This window comes from Triturus cristatus, chromosome 3_2, assembly GCF_964204655.1.
Source record: "Triturus cristatus chromosome 3_2, aTriCri1.1, whole genome shotgun sequence".
Classification (NCBI taxonomy): Eukaryota; Metazoa; Chordata; class Amphibia; order Caudata; family Salamandridae; genus Triturus; species Triturus cristatus.
This window is the reverse complement of record NC_140584.1, coordinates 58238264-58255150: the sequence shown is the minus strand read 5'-3', so window position 1 is coordinate 58255150 and position 16887 is coordinate 58238264. Positions and strand designations below refer to the sequence as shown.

Sequence of the window (16887 nt, the reverse complement as noted above, 5' to 3'; positions counted from 1 at the left end):
CTATGGATGAGATAGTGTTTTAATACTATGCTATTAATTTTGATACCTGATTATTAAATATTGATTGTGCAATTCTATATAATTGAATCCTATATTATACAAGAAAGTATTATACTTAAATGTTTTATAACACGCACCAATAGGGTGGGATGGTAGGGATATAATGGATATTGTTGGGAAGTGTATTGATACTGAGGTATTAAATGAAATACCTGAGAATTAATTATTATTGGAGCTTTTATATTTAAAGTTAATTATTTTATATATTTAAATAAAGATTTGTTATATTTACCACTAGGGATGTGATGCAGGGGATATAGGGCTATGGGTGGGGAAGTGTTTTAATGCTCAGGTATTAATTGTGATACCTGAGTATTAAATCTTAATTGCGCAATTATGATTGATGTATTGTTTTTTTTTATAAAAATGGTAAAGAAAATAAACATTATGATACAGATAACATTAGGTATGGGATGTTGGGGATTTAGGGGCAAGGGATGGAAATATGTTTTAATACTCCGGTATAAAATAAAATACCTGAGTATTACTTAATATACAATTAAAAGTCTAAAAATTTTAAGCTATTAAAAAAACGGAGACCTTTTTTAATTTGAAAAATTTAACACAGTAATAAAATCATTAAAAAAATATTTCATTCATTAATAGATTTCCTAGAAAATAATAAATAATATTTATTTAATCAAAATAATTTGGTTTCTGAAAATACATTTTTGCAATTATGAAAAATGTAATTCAACAGTTTCCCACATTTTCCCCTTTCAGTTCAATGGGAGAAAAAGTCCTTTTTCTATTTTAGCAGTTGAAGCTGACGTACGTGGTTGTATGTCTCTTTTGTCAGTCTGTGACGCATCCCCTTTAAGGTCGGAAGGAGGAAGATCTGTGTTCGGGTAAGCATGTTTTAACTTATAATTTTTAGTACTATGGAGGCTATCTCTAGTGTACAGTTAGAAGGGAGAGGCATGTAGATGAAATTGTGTATTGTAGCAAACATATGATGTTGTATTAACCCAATTTTTATTCCAGTGCAAGTTACTTTCACGTTCCTCATTGAGGATGTTTTTTTTTTGTAAATAAGAGCCAGATTGGAACTACTACTTTTTCCAATCTGTTTTGTGAAGCAATATATTAGTAATTGTTTTGCGTGTCGTGTTTTTAAGTAAACAGAAGTTGGCTACGAGGGACTTGTGGCGGTTTTAATAAAAGAAAACAATGGCTATGACATTGTCAATCAAGTGGTTTTGAATGCAGTTGAAAGTGGCACTTTAAAGTGCTTTATAAAGTTGCCTAGGAATACTGGATTTAGAATTGGAATGTTTTAAAGAAGAATATGCACCATAAGTGGATTAAGGCTAATGCAGTTGCCTTTTAAAAATGGACTTATACATTGCATAGAGAACACTGCATCATTTAAAAAGAAGACGTCGTTTTTGAGGAGTAAGGCTAATGTAGTTGCCTTTGTAAAAAAAATGGCTTTTGTGGCGAAGACATTTTTTTTAGGAAAACTAATTTTCGAGTGCTTGGGATTGAGGCTAATGTAGTTGCCTGAAGAAATGTTCTGATGTATGTTTTAAAAAACGTGGAGTGACTTACATTTCCAGGAAAAAAAAGTCTTTTGGTGGAATATGGCTAATGCAGTTGCCTTAAGAAATGATTTGCTTCTTTGTTTAAAAAAAAAAAAACTGGGGTTTTGTTTCATTAATAGAAAGCAACATTCTTTTGGTGGATTAAGGCTGATATAGTTGCCTTTTTTAAATGGTTTTCTTGGGAAGAGAGCCTTTGGATACTTTCCTCTTTAATGGGATTCCCCCCCCCCCCCCAAACAATTTGGAAGGACGAGTTAAGTAGCAATGGTTCTTGCACGTTTTGGAGACTCATGGTGACAAGTGGCTCATAAAAAAGTTACCATGAGTTGAAAAAAGAAGACTTCAACAGGTAGGAGCCCCAACTTTCTAGAAATTTAGTCTGCATTTTTCTTTTTCAAAATGTCCAAATGAATTAGTGATTGTTTAAAAACTGAATAGTAATGTGGAGAAGGTGTTAGATAGTGTTAGAAATGTAATATGTACGCAATACTGTCAAGGTAGTCAGAAGTCGCCATCAACGAAAATTGTTGAAGTTTTTCTAATAGTCTTTCAGACATTTCTTAACTTTTTTTTTTTTTAATGATGTGTGGATTCAGGCTACTAGACAGTGATTTTGCAGGTCTCATTTCCTGGAAACTTTGTTCCTTCTTTAAAATTTCCAGAAAATGATAAAGATTAGGGTGATGCTTGGCTATTGATTTGTTGAAGGAATTGTGCCATCCCTCAATGGCATTTTGTTACGTTTGCACCACTATCTAAGCAGGTTGAATTGCAGTTCCTCCATTCTATGAGATGCCTTGGTTTCCTCCTGCGAACTGACCTGCTGAGATGGCCAATCCATGTATCCTCAAAGTAATTTAGTAGAGCGGCCAATTTTTCTTTGTTTTGGGTAAATTAGTCAGATTTCATAATGGAAGTGTAGAATTCATCTACACTGCTTGGTGGTACGAAACATAACGCAGTCAGTTTATGCAATTCAATTTTAGATTGCTGCTTGACAAATAGTCCTCAACCGAGGATGATTTTAGAATCTTTTGCCAATATGCCTGAGAAAAGTGGAGAAAAATAATCCTTGAATTTGGGTATCCGGGTATAATTTAGTTAATGTGTTAGTCATTAACAATTTGCAATCAAGAATGACTTTTCCAGGACTTCTATTCAATGTTTTGGTTTTGATCACTGTTATAAATTCAGTGTATGTTCAGGAATGTTTTTCAGGGAGCAAAGCATACACTAAAAAAACAGTTGTGTCATTCCTGTTAGCATGAATAGTATACATTTGTGAAAATGGATGGGGTGTTGATTTAAATGTCCCATCCATCATCCAAATTGGACTCAATGTTACAAGGTTATGGTGAGTGCTAAAAAGTGTAATTCTTTTTTGAGGGTTTTCATTGTCATGCATGAGGAAAAGTTCATTGGAGAAAGTTACAGTTAGATGAGGAGGGATGTTAATGTCTTCGAAGGTTCGGGGTGTTACACGGTGGGGATTACTTGACAGTTTTTGCCTCTGAACCATCCTCCTAAGGTTGGGGACAGAGGGCATGCTACTGGCAACGTGCACTGGAATGTTTTGGGCTACCTCCCGTACAATGGTACCACAGGATTCATTGGAGGTGTGTGCGAGAAGCTTTATTTGTTGAACATTTTCTTGTACTTCTATTTCCATTGCAGAGGCAGAGTGGTTATGTTCTGTGGTCCTAACAACAGTATCTTCCAGAGTAACCGCCCTGCCTGTGCAATGGGAAGAGACATATTGCACACACCTCTAATGACTCCTAGGTTCCGTAAATCTGTCTTTGCAATAGAGAGAGCCACCATATTCTAAAAGTTTGTTGCCAGTTCTGGATTTGGCATTATTGGCTTGTCTAGATGATGCCCTTGTGATACATTTTGTGGGAGAAAGAAGAAAAATTAGGTTGCAGTATTTATTTTGACATTTTTTTTCTTGGTTTTATTTATGTTATTATGCTTAGGAAGAAAAACAGATGTTATTTGGCATGTTCTCTGAAGGGAGGAAGTTTTACACATTTGCTGTGTTAAAAATTTTAAAGTAAAGTAAATTAGTTTTCTTGTTGTTGTCACAGTGTGCATAGGGTTTTCAAATAAAGGTATAAGTTACCTGAGGTTAATCTTCTTTTGGTTTGGTGGATAGCACTTGAGTTGGATTTGAGTTGCCGAAAATGTGTTTTCTAGTTGATTGTTTCTGGATTTATACTTTTGTTCTTTTTCTGCTTGGGAAAGGTTTGTTAATTCTTGTGAATGTATAGTATTATGGGGTTCTTTGTTTTCAATCACACACAAATTTAATATGCAAGAATTTATTGAATATAATTCACTATTTTTGTTTTAAGAACGCCTATTTCATATAATAAAAAATATTAGTTTGTTTGGAGAAGTTGAATAAATAATCAAATTAGTAATCATTTTTACCTTATTTATTTTGGAGCTGGAATATTATTTTTTGAACTCCAAATCACTATTCAACACCTGCCTTAAGGTAAGTACAAGGAGAGTTGGATTAGTAATTAAACCCCCAAGTCACTGACCAGCACCTGGCCTGAGGTAAGTACCTGGTGGGGTTGGAATAGTAATTTGGATCTTACTGTCCAGCGCTTGCGTTAACGTAAGTACCTGGTGAAGTTGGAATAGTAATTAGACCCCCAAATCACTGACCAGTTTGTGCCCTGAGGTTAGTTATTGGCGAAATTGGAATAGTAATTAGACCCCAAATCACTGACCAACATCTGTCCTGAGGTTAATACCCTGTGGAGCTGGAATAGTAATTTGGATCCACAAGCCACTCTCTAACACTTGCCCCGAGGTAAATACCCGGCAGAGTTGGAGTATTAATTTGAACCCCAAGTCGCTGACTAGTACCTGCCCTGAGGTTAGAAGCTGGCAGAGTTGGAATATTAATCTAGATCCCAAGTTATTGCTCAGCACCTACCCTGAGGTAAGTACCCGGCAGAGTTGAAATATTAATTTGGACCCCCCCCAAGACACTGCCCAGCACCTGCCATGCGGTATGTTACAGATGGATTAGGAATAGTAAATCTGACTCCCAATTCACTTTCCAGCACATGCTCAGAGGTAAAGTACCAAATTGAAATTAGTTTGGGTTCTTTACAGATTTTAAAACAGATTGGAGATTTATGGTTAAAACATTTTAAATTTATACAAAAATATGCTACTTACATTGCAGTAAGAGTAAAATATGTAAGGCAGAGGTTGATTATGTAGAAATGTGTACTGGCTCCCACATTGTTCAGTTTATACGTAAATGGTCTGATTAATGAATTAAATAATCTTAAGGATAGTGATGCACCGTTTGTGGCTTCTAGTAGGCTGCCCGCTCTGATGTTCGCGGACGACACATTGCTGTTGTCGCGGACATCAACGGGTATCCAGCAGGTCTTGGATGGTTTTATGATCTTCTGTGCCTCGAGGGGACTGAAGATTAATTTGGGGAAAACTAAGTTTATGATCTTCAGTCCCCCTAGGCACACCCGTCCGAACCCTACATTAGCTGGGGTCCCCCTAGAAAGAGTTAAGACCTTTATTTATTTGGGAGTCACCCTAACTGAGCACTTTGTATGGGATGCCCACGTAGCTAAATCTTCCCTGAGGCTTTCGCAGATAGCGGGAGGAATTGGAAGATCTCATAGAATCTCCATATTTTTTTTTTTTTTTTTTTTTCATAAACCTTTATTGAGCATGAAGAAATAGTACACAGCTATACGCCTACATCCTGAATGATCAGGCCGGCAGCGACAACATGCAGTGGGGGCATCGATAAGCATAGTTTGAAAAGCAGCCACTGGTTTACACAGCATGTCGTCTACAACCCTGACGGGCCGGCCGCGTAGCATAGGAATTAGAACTGTTTTAAGCATGTAGTAGTGAGCAATCAGAGCAACATGAGGTGATCGAGCATGAGGAACATGAGGTTTCATTCAACTTTAATAACGGAACCAAACAAGTGCTACACAAGCTGTGCCCTTCCAGCAGAGATCCACCACACCCAGTACGAGGCCTTTATGGCAGTGTGGCATCTGGCTGTGCGGGACGAGTATCACGCTATGGGGTGCAGGCAGTAACCCGGGCGTTGACGTCCCACGCCCCAAGGCACAGTCAAGAGATCTGGGAGGGTGTGGCAATGGCCCTAGTAGAGAACATGACAGGATGCTACTTCCTGTAGTGTCGTGCATGTTATGCCGTAGTGGGGTGGGGGAGGGGGGGGACAGTAAGTTCGCAGCTACCTCCCGCCCATGGATCCTGTAGATGTTAGGTGATCCCGCGGGACGTGTGAAGCCCAGCCGAGTGTGACGAGAGCGCAGGCCCAGCATGTATGGGGAACTAAAGGAGTGCGGGAGGGGAGGGGGCTAAATCAGTGTCGGCTGGCAGTGGATTAGGTGCTGGTGCCGACGAGGTGGACAGGCCCACCACTGTCTCTTCCCCATTCGCACCTGTCGTGGGAGCGTCTGTGAACTGCGTCTTTAGAAGATACGCAGTGAGGGGACCCCAAAGGTCCCTGGGGCGCGATTTGTGAGGTAAAAGGTCCGAATAGTTGTGTAGTTGTTCCTGCCAAGTTGTCATCGTATCCAGCCAAGTTTTGAATTTAGGCGCCCGCCCTCGCCCCCACCTGCATGCGACGTGGCGTTTTGCCAACAGAAGGCCCATCGCGAAGAATTTCCGGTGCGCCTTAACAGCGGGGTTAGAGAGGCCCAGCAGGGCAATCTTAGGACAAGGAGCAATGTTTACCCCAATCATTTCAGTGAGAGCTGCAAACACCGCCACCCAATAGGCGGCGACGGCCTGGCAAGACCACGCCAGGTGCATGAAGTCCGCCCCTGGTCTTCTGCAGCGTAGGCAGCAATCGTTGTCCCGGAGTCCGAAACGGTGTAGTTTAGCGGGTGTAAAGTAGAGGCGATGCAGAAATTTAAAGTGAACCAGTCGAAGGCGGGCATTTCCTGTCACCGCGCTGGTATGGGAGCAACTCTCCTCCCACTGAGCGTCCGACAGTGGCTCCCCCAAATCGCAGTCCCAGTCTTTACGCGCTCGAAGAGGGGGGGGGGACGGGGCCGCTTGCGCGTGGGTATACAACATGGAGACCACATGTGTCGGCGTTCCTTTCTGCAACAGGGCATGGAGGGGCGCCACGGTATCAGGCTCGCACGGAAAGTCGGGCGTGACCGCCTTGATATTTTGCCGGAGCCGAATGTAAAGAAAGGTATCCATAACGGAAGGGGTGGTATCCCCGAAGAAGTGCGTCGCCGTGCGGAAGGTCCCCTGGTGGTATAGATCTCCCCAGGTGTGGATCGCAAGCTTTGCGAGCATTTTACGGCCAATTTCCTCACGGGCCACGCTCATCCTTGGATCATGTGCCAGCGCCATGCGAGGGGAGTATAGGAGTTTAACTTCCATGTGTTCCGCCAGTCGTTTCCAGGCACTGACAGTGCAGTCGACCGTGGTGGGATCTCTATGGTCTATGCGGGCTGACGTGTACAAGTATCCGGAGGGTTGTTCCGGCCTCGTATATCCATCTTCGACTGCCAGGTGCGCCATAAAGGGGGGGGGGGGGTGAAGCCAATAGGCGGCGAAGTGGCCCTGTGCGCAATCATAGTATCGCTGGAAATTGGGGACATCAAACCCCCCTTGGTGGTGAGGTAGCATAAGGGTCCGCAGCCCGAGTCGGGCCTGCTTGCCTCCCCAGATGAGTCGCGACAACTGGGAGTTGAGAGCACGGAAGAAGTATGCGCCAGGGCTGTATGGTATGTTTGTAAAGAGATACAGCAGCTTGGGGAGGACCACCATTTTGATCAATGAGATCCGACCCGCCATTGACAATGGGAGGCGAATCCATTGGGTAACTTTGTCCGTGATTTTATCCACAACAGTCCCGTAATTGGCTCTAATCAGGGCTTCCCGATTTCTGGTCACCTGGATGCCCAGGTACTTGATCTCCTCTTGCTCCCACACCAGGGGGTAATCGAGGGGGAACTGCGTAGTTTTGTCAGTCAAGGGGAACAAGGCAGACTTCGTCCAGTTTATCTGAATCCCCGAGATGGCACCGAATTTAGTGACTTCCCGCAGCAGAGGGTTCAAGTTTTCACGCGGCTTATGCACACAAAGAGTCATGTCATCCGCATATAATGCAATGAGCAGTTGGCGCTCAGGGTAGATGAGAGATCGGTGATTGTGATGCTGCCGAAGTTTGGCCGCTAAGGGCTCTATGGCAAGTGCGAACAGCACCGGGGAGAGGGGACATCCTTGTCGGGTACCCCTGTGAATCGCGAAGGGGGGGGAGCGGGCACCATTAAGCAGCACCATAGCTCGGGGCCGACAGTACAGCAGTCGGATCCAATCCAGGAAATTGAAAGGCATGCCCATCCGTTCCAGCAAGGCCAGGAGGTAATCCCATTCAAGGGAATCGAACGCCTTTGTGGCGTCGAGAAAGACCGCGGCAGCCTCGCTCGTCGGGTCAATATCCTGTAATACCGCCTGAAGAGTGCGTAAGTTATGAGAAGTTGCACGGTTGGGAACAAACCCGGCCTGGTCTGGGAGCACGAGGCGCTCCATCAAGAGGTTAAGGCGCGTAGCCAGGACCTTCGCTAATATTTTAACGTCCGTATTTAATAGCGAAAGGGGCCTGTAGGAGTCGCAATATTCCGGCGCTTTACCAGGTTTTAACAAAGACGTTATGAGGGCCTCGCGCATCGTGGCTGGCAGGGAACCCTCCTCCAATGAAGAGTAGTACACCTGCTGTAGAACGGGGGCCAGCACATGCTTGAAGGCTTTGTAGAAGTCAATCGGTAATCCGTCCGACCCCGGCGCCTTTCCCGACTTCATGGACATAATTGCATCCGTTATTTCATCTAGTTCTAGTGTATGATGGAGGAACCGCTGCTGTGTGGGGCCCAGCCATGCAAGCGCAGTGTCATCGAGGTATTCATGCAATACAATCGGTGCGGTCCTGTGGGAGGTGTATAGCCTACTGTAGTGATCCGTGAGGACTTTGAGTTGGTCAGCAAGATCCCGCTGCGGGGTGCCATGCTCATCCAGCAAGGTAGCAACGTAGTTACTATATCTAGGGGAGCGAGTTGCGGTGGCCAATGCCCTGCCAGGTCTGTCACCCTCGCCATACACTCGAGAGACATAGGGGCGCCCCAGAAACTTACTCTCTTTGGCTGCGGCTTCCGTGTATTCATTTAGCTTCTCTCGCAACTGCGCCGCAGTGCCAGGCTCTCGCCCATTACGCCCCATCTCACCCTCCAACTTACGAAGTTCAGCCTCGAGCCTGCGTAAATCTCCGCGCAGAAACTTAAGGACACCACCTCCCTTAGCTATGCACCAACCTCTCATGGTAACTTTGAACGCCTCCCAGACAGTAGTAAGGCTGGATACGGAGTCTATATTGCGCTCGAAAAAGTCCTTTATGTCTTGCTCAAGTTCCGCTTGAAACACTGAATCTGTGAGGTGTGCAGGATTTAGTCGCCAACTCAGGTGTGGGGAGATCGTGAGTGGAACACGCAGGGACAGCAGGATCGGGGAGTGGTCAGAGAATGTGCGAGCCAGATGGAGAGCTCCACCCAGCCACGGGGAGAGGCCGGGTGAAAGAAATACGTAATCAATACGCGCCCAGGTGGAGTGTACTGCGGAGTGGTGGGTGCCCTGCCGGAGCGTGGGGTGGAAGTGCCTCCAAGCGTCAATTAAGCGGTGCTCGTCCACTATGTTCAACAACGCGCGCTGTGTGTGCGTGTAGTGCGACGCCTGTGGGTGCGATCTGTCCATCCCAGGCTTGAGTGCAGTGTTGAAATCTCCACCCAGTATAATGTGGGAGATACCTAGGGACTGAATCTTACCCCACAGTGCGAGGAGCGCGGAAGGGTCATCCGTGTTGGGGCCATAGTAACATGCAAACAGTATCGTATGTGAGTGTAATGTCCCCCAAACCATGCAGTACCGCCCTCCAGAGTCTACTTCAGTTCCCGCCAGTGTAAACCCCATCCCACGTCTCACTAGAATGGTCACTCCTCTCGCGTAATTCGAGTAAGACGAGAACACCCTATTCGCAGCCCATCGTGACGCAAATGGGGGGGCCATCCCCGGTTGTAGGTGCGTCTCCTGGAGCATGGCCACGGTCACACCTTTCCGAGTGAGGTAGCTCAGGACTTGCCTCTTCTTCCTCGGGTTGTTTAACCCGCGCACGTTCCATGAGAGCAACTGAAAGTTCTGCGCAGGGCGCTTGTCAGCTAAGTCCCCCATTCCCCCGCGTAAAGGCATAAGTGGCATGTTCTCGCAGCTTGCAATTGCTCGTAGCTCTCAGTAACAAATTTCATAACAAAACCCCAGTGAACTACCCCCCCCACCCGTCCTCCCGCATCCTGTACTGAGGAGACAGATAACCCAGATGCAGATCGGAGTATTCGACCCCCCACGCCGGCGTCCCCAACTGGCCGGGTATACATTACCCACCCATCCCCACCCTCCCCTAACAAACCCAACCTAACAAACAGAAAAAATACAGTAACTACCCCTGCCTTGATGAGGAAAGGGGTGCATTGGGGTGCGCCCATTGGGGGATCGTACTCTAGGGGCGCCAGACCTGCCATCCACCTCCCTACTTGCACCCACGGGAACCCAGAGTTACACTAGGCCCTCATTGTGGGACGGAGGTGGGCGACCGGGCACAAAATGGAACAAAGACCAAGCCTAGTGTCATTGACATGAAACAAAGAGAGGTACCTCACCAGGAGTGACGTTGATCCATTCGGGCAAGTGCAGTCCCAACAGGAGCGTGAGTCAGGGGGGGGGGGGGCAGCCCCCCGGTGTGTTCAGTCCTGTTGCTCCATCGGCGAGGGCGACCGAGAGGGCCGCGGCCCAGCAGTCCCCCCGCCCGAGTCCCCACGATGTCGCCTGAGGAAGTCCTCCACCTGCTGTGGCTGCTGAAAAAACAATTGTTTGCCTTGGTGTGAGACCTTCAGTTTAGCGGGGTATAGCATTGCATACGGAATCTCCCGGGCCTGCAGTTTCTTTTTTACCCCAGCAAATTTCCGACGGGCCTCCTGTACAGATGCAGTGAAATCGGGGAAGAAGGACAGCGTAGTGTTGCAGTAGAGCACTGTTCCCATCTCACGCGCACGTCTGAGCACCACATCCCGGTCTCGATAGTTAAGGAAGCGTGCAATTATGGGCCGTGGCTGGCCGCCAGGGGGAGGGTGGGCAGCGAGGGACCTGTGGGCTCTCTCCACGATGAAGTGTGGGGAGAAGGATTCCCGCCCGAACAGGTCGGCCAGCAGGTTCTCGACGAAGACCTCCATTTTTCCGGTGTTGGTGGTCTCCGCAAGGCCCAGGATGCGGACGTTGTTGCGACGGGACCTCGCTTCTAGGTCCTCATTCTTGTCCGCAATTATCTTGAGGAGACGGTCCATTTGGGTAACATGTCGGTCTGTAGAGGTGGCGCCGTCCTCCAGTGTGGAGATCCTGTCCTCCGTCTCTTTGATGCGGGTATCGTGCCGCTCCAGTTTGGCCACTACACCATCCAGCCTGGTAGTGATGGTGTCAATTTTAGAATCTATGGTCGTTAGGCTTTGTTTCAATCCCAACAGGAGAGATTTCCAGTCCTCGTCAGGAGGGCCAGCGGCGGAAGGGCCAGGCTCGGACGCCGGCGCGGGGGTCTTCTTGGCGTCAAACGGTAACTTGGACTGTCGCGCATCGTTGCGCCCCATGGTGCCCGCCAGTAGAACTCGCCAAGTCCACCTCGCCGGCAGTCCAGGTGAGGCGGGTGGGACCCGTACAGGCCAAGCCACAGCCCCGCGAGTGGATAGGGGTGGTGCGGCTCCTCAAATCAGGCCACGAGGATCTTGGAAGCGGGGGAGACGGCCGGTCCGGGGGCAGCCCCACACGTCCAGGGAGGGCAGGGCGGGGGCGACTCCACCGTAAGTGAGTAAGCACGGCAATGCCCCCTGCGGCCCAGATGCAGGGGGGGGAGGCGATCCAGATGAGGCTGCCCTCACAGGACAGTAGGGAGTGGGGGGGGGGGCGTCCGGCCCCAGCCCGCCCGGCACAGGCAACCCCCCAGGGAGGCCAGCAGTAGCAGCTAGGCGTGGTCGGCGTGGTCGGTGGTCCGCCGGTCCGGGCGCGGCCCCCGCAGTATAGAGCAGGCAAAGGGCTCCAGGCAGTCACCGTCCCGGGAGCCGCAGATCCAGCCACCAAGGCGGGGGGGGCAGTAGGCGTCGCGGCCTCCCAGAACGCACCGCCGGTCAATGTGGGTCAGCGGGCGCCATCCAGGCAGCACTCCTCAATCTCCCCTGGTGCGATCCAGCAGCAAAGCCCCGGGGAAGGGTCTCTCCTCCAGAGGATGCGTGAGGGGGGAGGGGGAGGGATAGGATGGCCCCCAAGCTCGAGCCCGGATACCTAAGCGAGGGCAGCGGCAGCCTGCGAGTGTAGGTCCCGGGTGCAGGCCTCAAACAGAGGAGGGCGAGCGAGCGGATGGCCCACCAGTGCAATCCAGCCTCGGAGATGTTTTCGCCTACCCTCCGCAGAGCTCCCGTCCCGGGCAGGAATGATCGCCGATTCTCCGGCGTCAATCGTAGCTCCACCAGTCCAGCGTCGCGAAGGCCTCGGAGCACCGGGCTCCCGTGGAGCGCGTCCCCCACAGCGCGCCGGCCGCAGACGAGCCCTCGCTCACGGCCGGGGGAACTCCAGCGAATAACTCAGCACCTCGGCGGGCTCCAGAGACATGGCGGGTATCGGGGCGTCACGCAGGTCACAGCGGATGCAGCCGTGGAGGTGAGGTGAAGGATAGCCTGGTCAGGATGGGTGAAAGGATCGTGAAAGCGCCCGGTCTGGCGGGAGCCTCACTCTTGTGCGGCCATCTTGGTTTGGCGCCCTCTAGCGCCCCCTAGAATCTCCATATTTAAACCAGTTACTCCTGCACTGGAAATTTATAAAATTCAGGTGAGGTCAGCTGCCTTATATGCCGCTGAATTGTGGGGCCGCACAAACACATCCAACTTGCAGAAGATAGAACATGCTTTTATGCGCGGGTTGGTTGGCCTCCCCCAGAGCACCCCCCTAAAACCATTACATTTGGATATGGACCTAGAATCCGTAAGTGACCTGGCGGCTCTACGACCACTACTTTTTTGGAAAAGGCTGTGGTCCGTCCCCGAACTTGCAACTTTTAGAGGGGAATTTATTGCAGTTTGGAGACAGTTAAATTATAAGAAAATACCATGGCTTCTCCATATTAAGACTTCCCTGTACCTAGTTGGCCTGTCCCATCTTTGGGATACCCCGGCTATAAGTTGCGTGAGGACTCAGAAGTCAGAGATACGGGCGGCTGTAAGATCTTACAATTCTAAAAATGTATGCTGCTCGACCTCTTTGGGGAGGCTGACTTCTGAGTTCTTAATGGTGAAAACTGATTTTGCCTTTGAGGTATTCTTGGATCTATTTCAGCCTCCTTTAGCCAGAAAATTATACATTCAGTTGAGGCATGGTTCCTTGCCAATTGGGGCACTAACATCTAGATGGGATAAAACAAAGGAGGGTATCTGCCCAGCCTGTAAAATCTGTAACGAAGACATTATCCATATCATGTTCTTCTGCCCAGCCTATAGTATGATCCGGAAATGTTGGCTTGTCCCTCTGTGCAAAAATCTGGGCCTTAGACAGTGTGCACAAGCATGTAGAGCCCTGATGTATGACACTAATCCTCTCATTGTTTATGCTGTTTCCCGCTTTCTACATGGCATGTGGCGGAGAAGGATGAGTTTTAACTGATGAAATGTTTGTTTTAGTTTTTCAGTGATAACTCAATGTTTAATAACTGTCTTAAATCAGTTTCCCTATTTATGGTCTTATTCTTGTACTTGTATATATTTTATTGTACTTTTATGGTCTGATGACCGAAATAAAGTTATCCTGACTGACTGAGAAATGAATTTCTCTCAAAATCAGAATTAAAATAAACATATTTATATATTGTCAATGCATTTGAGGGTGGTTAAAAAAGTTATATTCATTTCAAATTTACCTTTTGAAGGCCCTAAGGTTCACTAAGTTATGTGGGTTGTGTAGAGCAGCTGTAAACGAAGCATGTGCCTAAGTACCACTGGCTACAAAATGGTGTTCGGCTGTTTTTATGTGTGTTTTGTGAGGTGTTCTTTTTTTTTTAAACTAAATATTTTCTTGTTCTGAAAAGAGTCTAAATTGAAACGTTTAGTTATGTGAGAAAGTGTATTTATTTTTCCTGTTAAATAAATGCATTTTGAAAAATTCTAGTGTTTGATTCTATTTGCTGATATGTGTAAAAAATAGGCGAAGGACTACATTTTCCTAGCTTCACCTCAGATCGTCATCAGTATGCTGTTTTTTTGTATTTTAATTTCATTAACCACTTCAGTGCGTTGGACGGCCGGGGGCCGTCGGACGCACCAGTGTTTATGTGCGTCGGACGGTCCCCGGCTGTCCGATCACATGGCACAGGGAATCCCTTTGGTGCGCACCAGAGGGATTCCTTTCCCCCCCCAACAGCCTCGGGAGCTGGGGAAGAGCTTCATTTTGTTCCCCTGGAATAACGATCAGTGTGCACGTCCCGCTGATGTCATTTAAGTGAAACCAAAACTGAAATGAGGCAAGAGGCTAATTTCAGTTTTGCTTTCTACGTCCTCAGGGGGCTATCTCAGCCCAATGAATATGTAGAAAGTCAGGAGAGGTATCGTTGGAAAGGGGAGAATCTCCTGGATCTCCCTGAATCTCCAGGAGGGCCATTCCCAAGCAGGAATCCACCCACTAGGCACTCGGGGAGGGCGGGCAGAAAGCCCACTAGATGCCAGGTTTTTCCCCCCCTGTTGAATTTAGGGGTGGAGGCTGCCCAAGATGGGCATGCCAATGCCTCATCCCCCCCCATGAAATTCCAGTAAAAAATAAACGTCTACATTCAGTATATAACGATTACACACTCTTTGTTCCCTGCTTTTCACTATGCTCACCTGACCTCATTTGTTGACCTCCATGCACAGATGCTGACAAGTCTACAACAGCTATGTCACAAAACTCTGTGGAATGGACTCATGAGGCCTTGACTAGATCGGAAGTTTCATAGGTTGAGGAAAATTAAAGCGTAGTCTATTTAAGTTTTTTTTTATAGCAACCTCTTTTACTAGCTATAGTACTATCTGAAGCTTGCTATCTAAGCTGGCAAGACACCACAGGTAATTAGACGGTCAAAGACTATCATTTTCCCACCAAAGTTCTAACTTTGTATGCTGGAGTCGACTGATGTTTATCTTGATCACCAGCCATGTTTAGGATTGGTTCAAAGAAAAGTAGTACAGATCGACTATGCCAATACCACAGTCTTAATATACAAAACTCCTGTTCAACTAATTTAGTTAGGCCTTTATGTTAAGGTGAAATAAGTATACTTTATAAAGTATCCATGTTACAGCACCATTTTGGTTAGTAATTCAGTTGTCTTCTGACAAGAGACTCACCGCCTACGCTACGAATGGAGGACTACATTGCAGCTGGGAAAACATCAAATAATGTTGTAAAAAGCAAACAGAAACAAATTAAACTATAAAAACAATTTTAAACCTGACATATATAAGGACCTTTGGAGGCGAAGGGAGCAAGCAATATGTTTGCCGCCATGAAAGACCTATTACAGCTGTTTTGTAAAATCTCTCAGCGACAACTATAGTGGCAACAATACTGATGTCTCCTCCCACCCAAAACACACATACACAGCTACAGCTGTGTATTCTTCTACAAATAACTTAAAAAAAATATACAAGATATTTACATTTAAATAGAAATTTGCCCTCTGAAGTTATCAAAATATACCTTTGCAAAAATGTAGAACCAGAAAATATTGATGGGCATGTATGAGATTTGAAGCAGGTTTTGAATGCACAAAGTGACTTAGATGAAAGATCGAAATATGTGGATATATACTGACTCCAGAGAACAGTCTTTTAAATACTGATGGATTTCACGTGTTTGCCACCTTTCTGCAGGTTTTCGCTCGTGAAGAAAATTTGCCAGTGGCCAGCTTTTTGCCTTCATGCTCAGAAACTAAATTGAAAACAGTGTTCCAAAGATGAAGTAATCACACACGTAATCTTGGATGGATACATTTCAAAATACAGTAAGTGCTGAAGGTGCTCTGGCAATAAAACTTAGCCACACGTCTGAAGCAATACTCACAGACGAGCACTTTAGAGTCTCATATAATGCTGACACCCAAAATTCAAGGCGTGTGTTGATTTGGAATTAAAATTGCTCCTAGGTCATCACTCTCAGTGTACCCGAGAGGACAAGGATGCTGTAATGTCTACTTTGGCAAATGAGATATTATGAAAATGTTTACAAATTCACTTCTTTACTTCCAAGCCCGTATTCAGTGTTTCCGGCTCATTTTGAGTTCCTGGTGAAGATGTCTCCCGTTGATACATATTGGCTTGCAAGTTCCACTCTGCTTCTCAGATAACAAACGAGGATTTGTGTCTGAAGTCTCCCTAAAATAAAGACAAGTCTGTTAGCAAATTGGCGGTTTCAAAGAAAACGTGAACGCCTTAAGACAGTAAATTATATCCTGTTTTTTTGACTCGGAATGGTAATGACATGATTGACAAATAACTTTTACATCAACAGTAATATACCCAGGTAGCACAGGATTTGGAGGTAGCTCACCTTATGTGAGCCAGCGGACCTGTTTGCGTTGGGATTCTTTCTTTTATTACATTGAAAACACTGTTTCCAGCATTTTGCATAGGCAACCCAAAGCAGCATTTAGAATGGAGCGAGTAGTGTAGCATTAAAACAGTTGACACATATGCTTGATGGGGGTTTGCAGATAAGAACATGTGTGAGTGTCTCACTTTGACAATTTATCAGCAGTCCTTTTGCTCTTCAGGCAGTGGTAGGGCACATTGCATCTCCAGTGGTAGCCTTCAACCACAGACAGGAGGCCACCACTCGGGTGTTAGAGTACTCAGGTGCTATTATGTCTCTGTCACATGAGAACGGAAACAGGAGTAAACTCGTTAACCCAGCTGAGACCGGGTAAGCTTTATAACAAAAAGAACAATGTCTCAACCGGTATGTCATTCAGTGGGGACTGTTCGTAGAAGCTGTTGCAATCACACAGGAGGGGGGGGGGTGGAAGGGGGCGAGGGAGACCAAGGTAGAGTTGAAGGGTTGTTATTTGCACATAGTTATAGCAGCACTACGATACAACTAGATTGCAGTAACCATGACAACCGATTGT

The 16887-nt window shown here is 46.6% G+C and overlaps 1 long non-coding RNA gene across 1 annotated transcript in view; it reads left to right on the top strand.

Annotated features, from left to right (window-relative positions):
* Positions 1 to 16086, top strand: part of LOC146856797 (uncharacterized) — an 87918-nt gene extending 71832 nt beyond the window's left edge. The window contains exons 3-4 of the long non-coding RNA XR_014979505.1: positions 784 to 908; positions 15635 to 16086. This is a non-coding gene — a long non-coding RNA (uncharacterized LOC146856797). The remainder of the gene's footprint in view (positions 1 to 783; positions 909 to 15634) is intronic.
* The last annotated feature ends 801 nt before the right edge of the window (positions 16087 to 16887 follow it).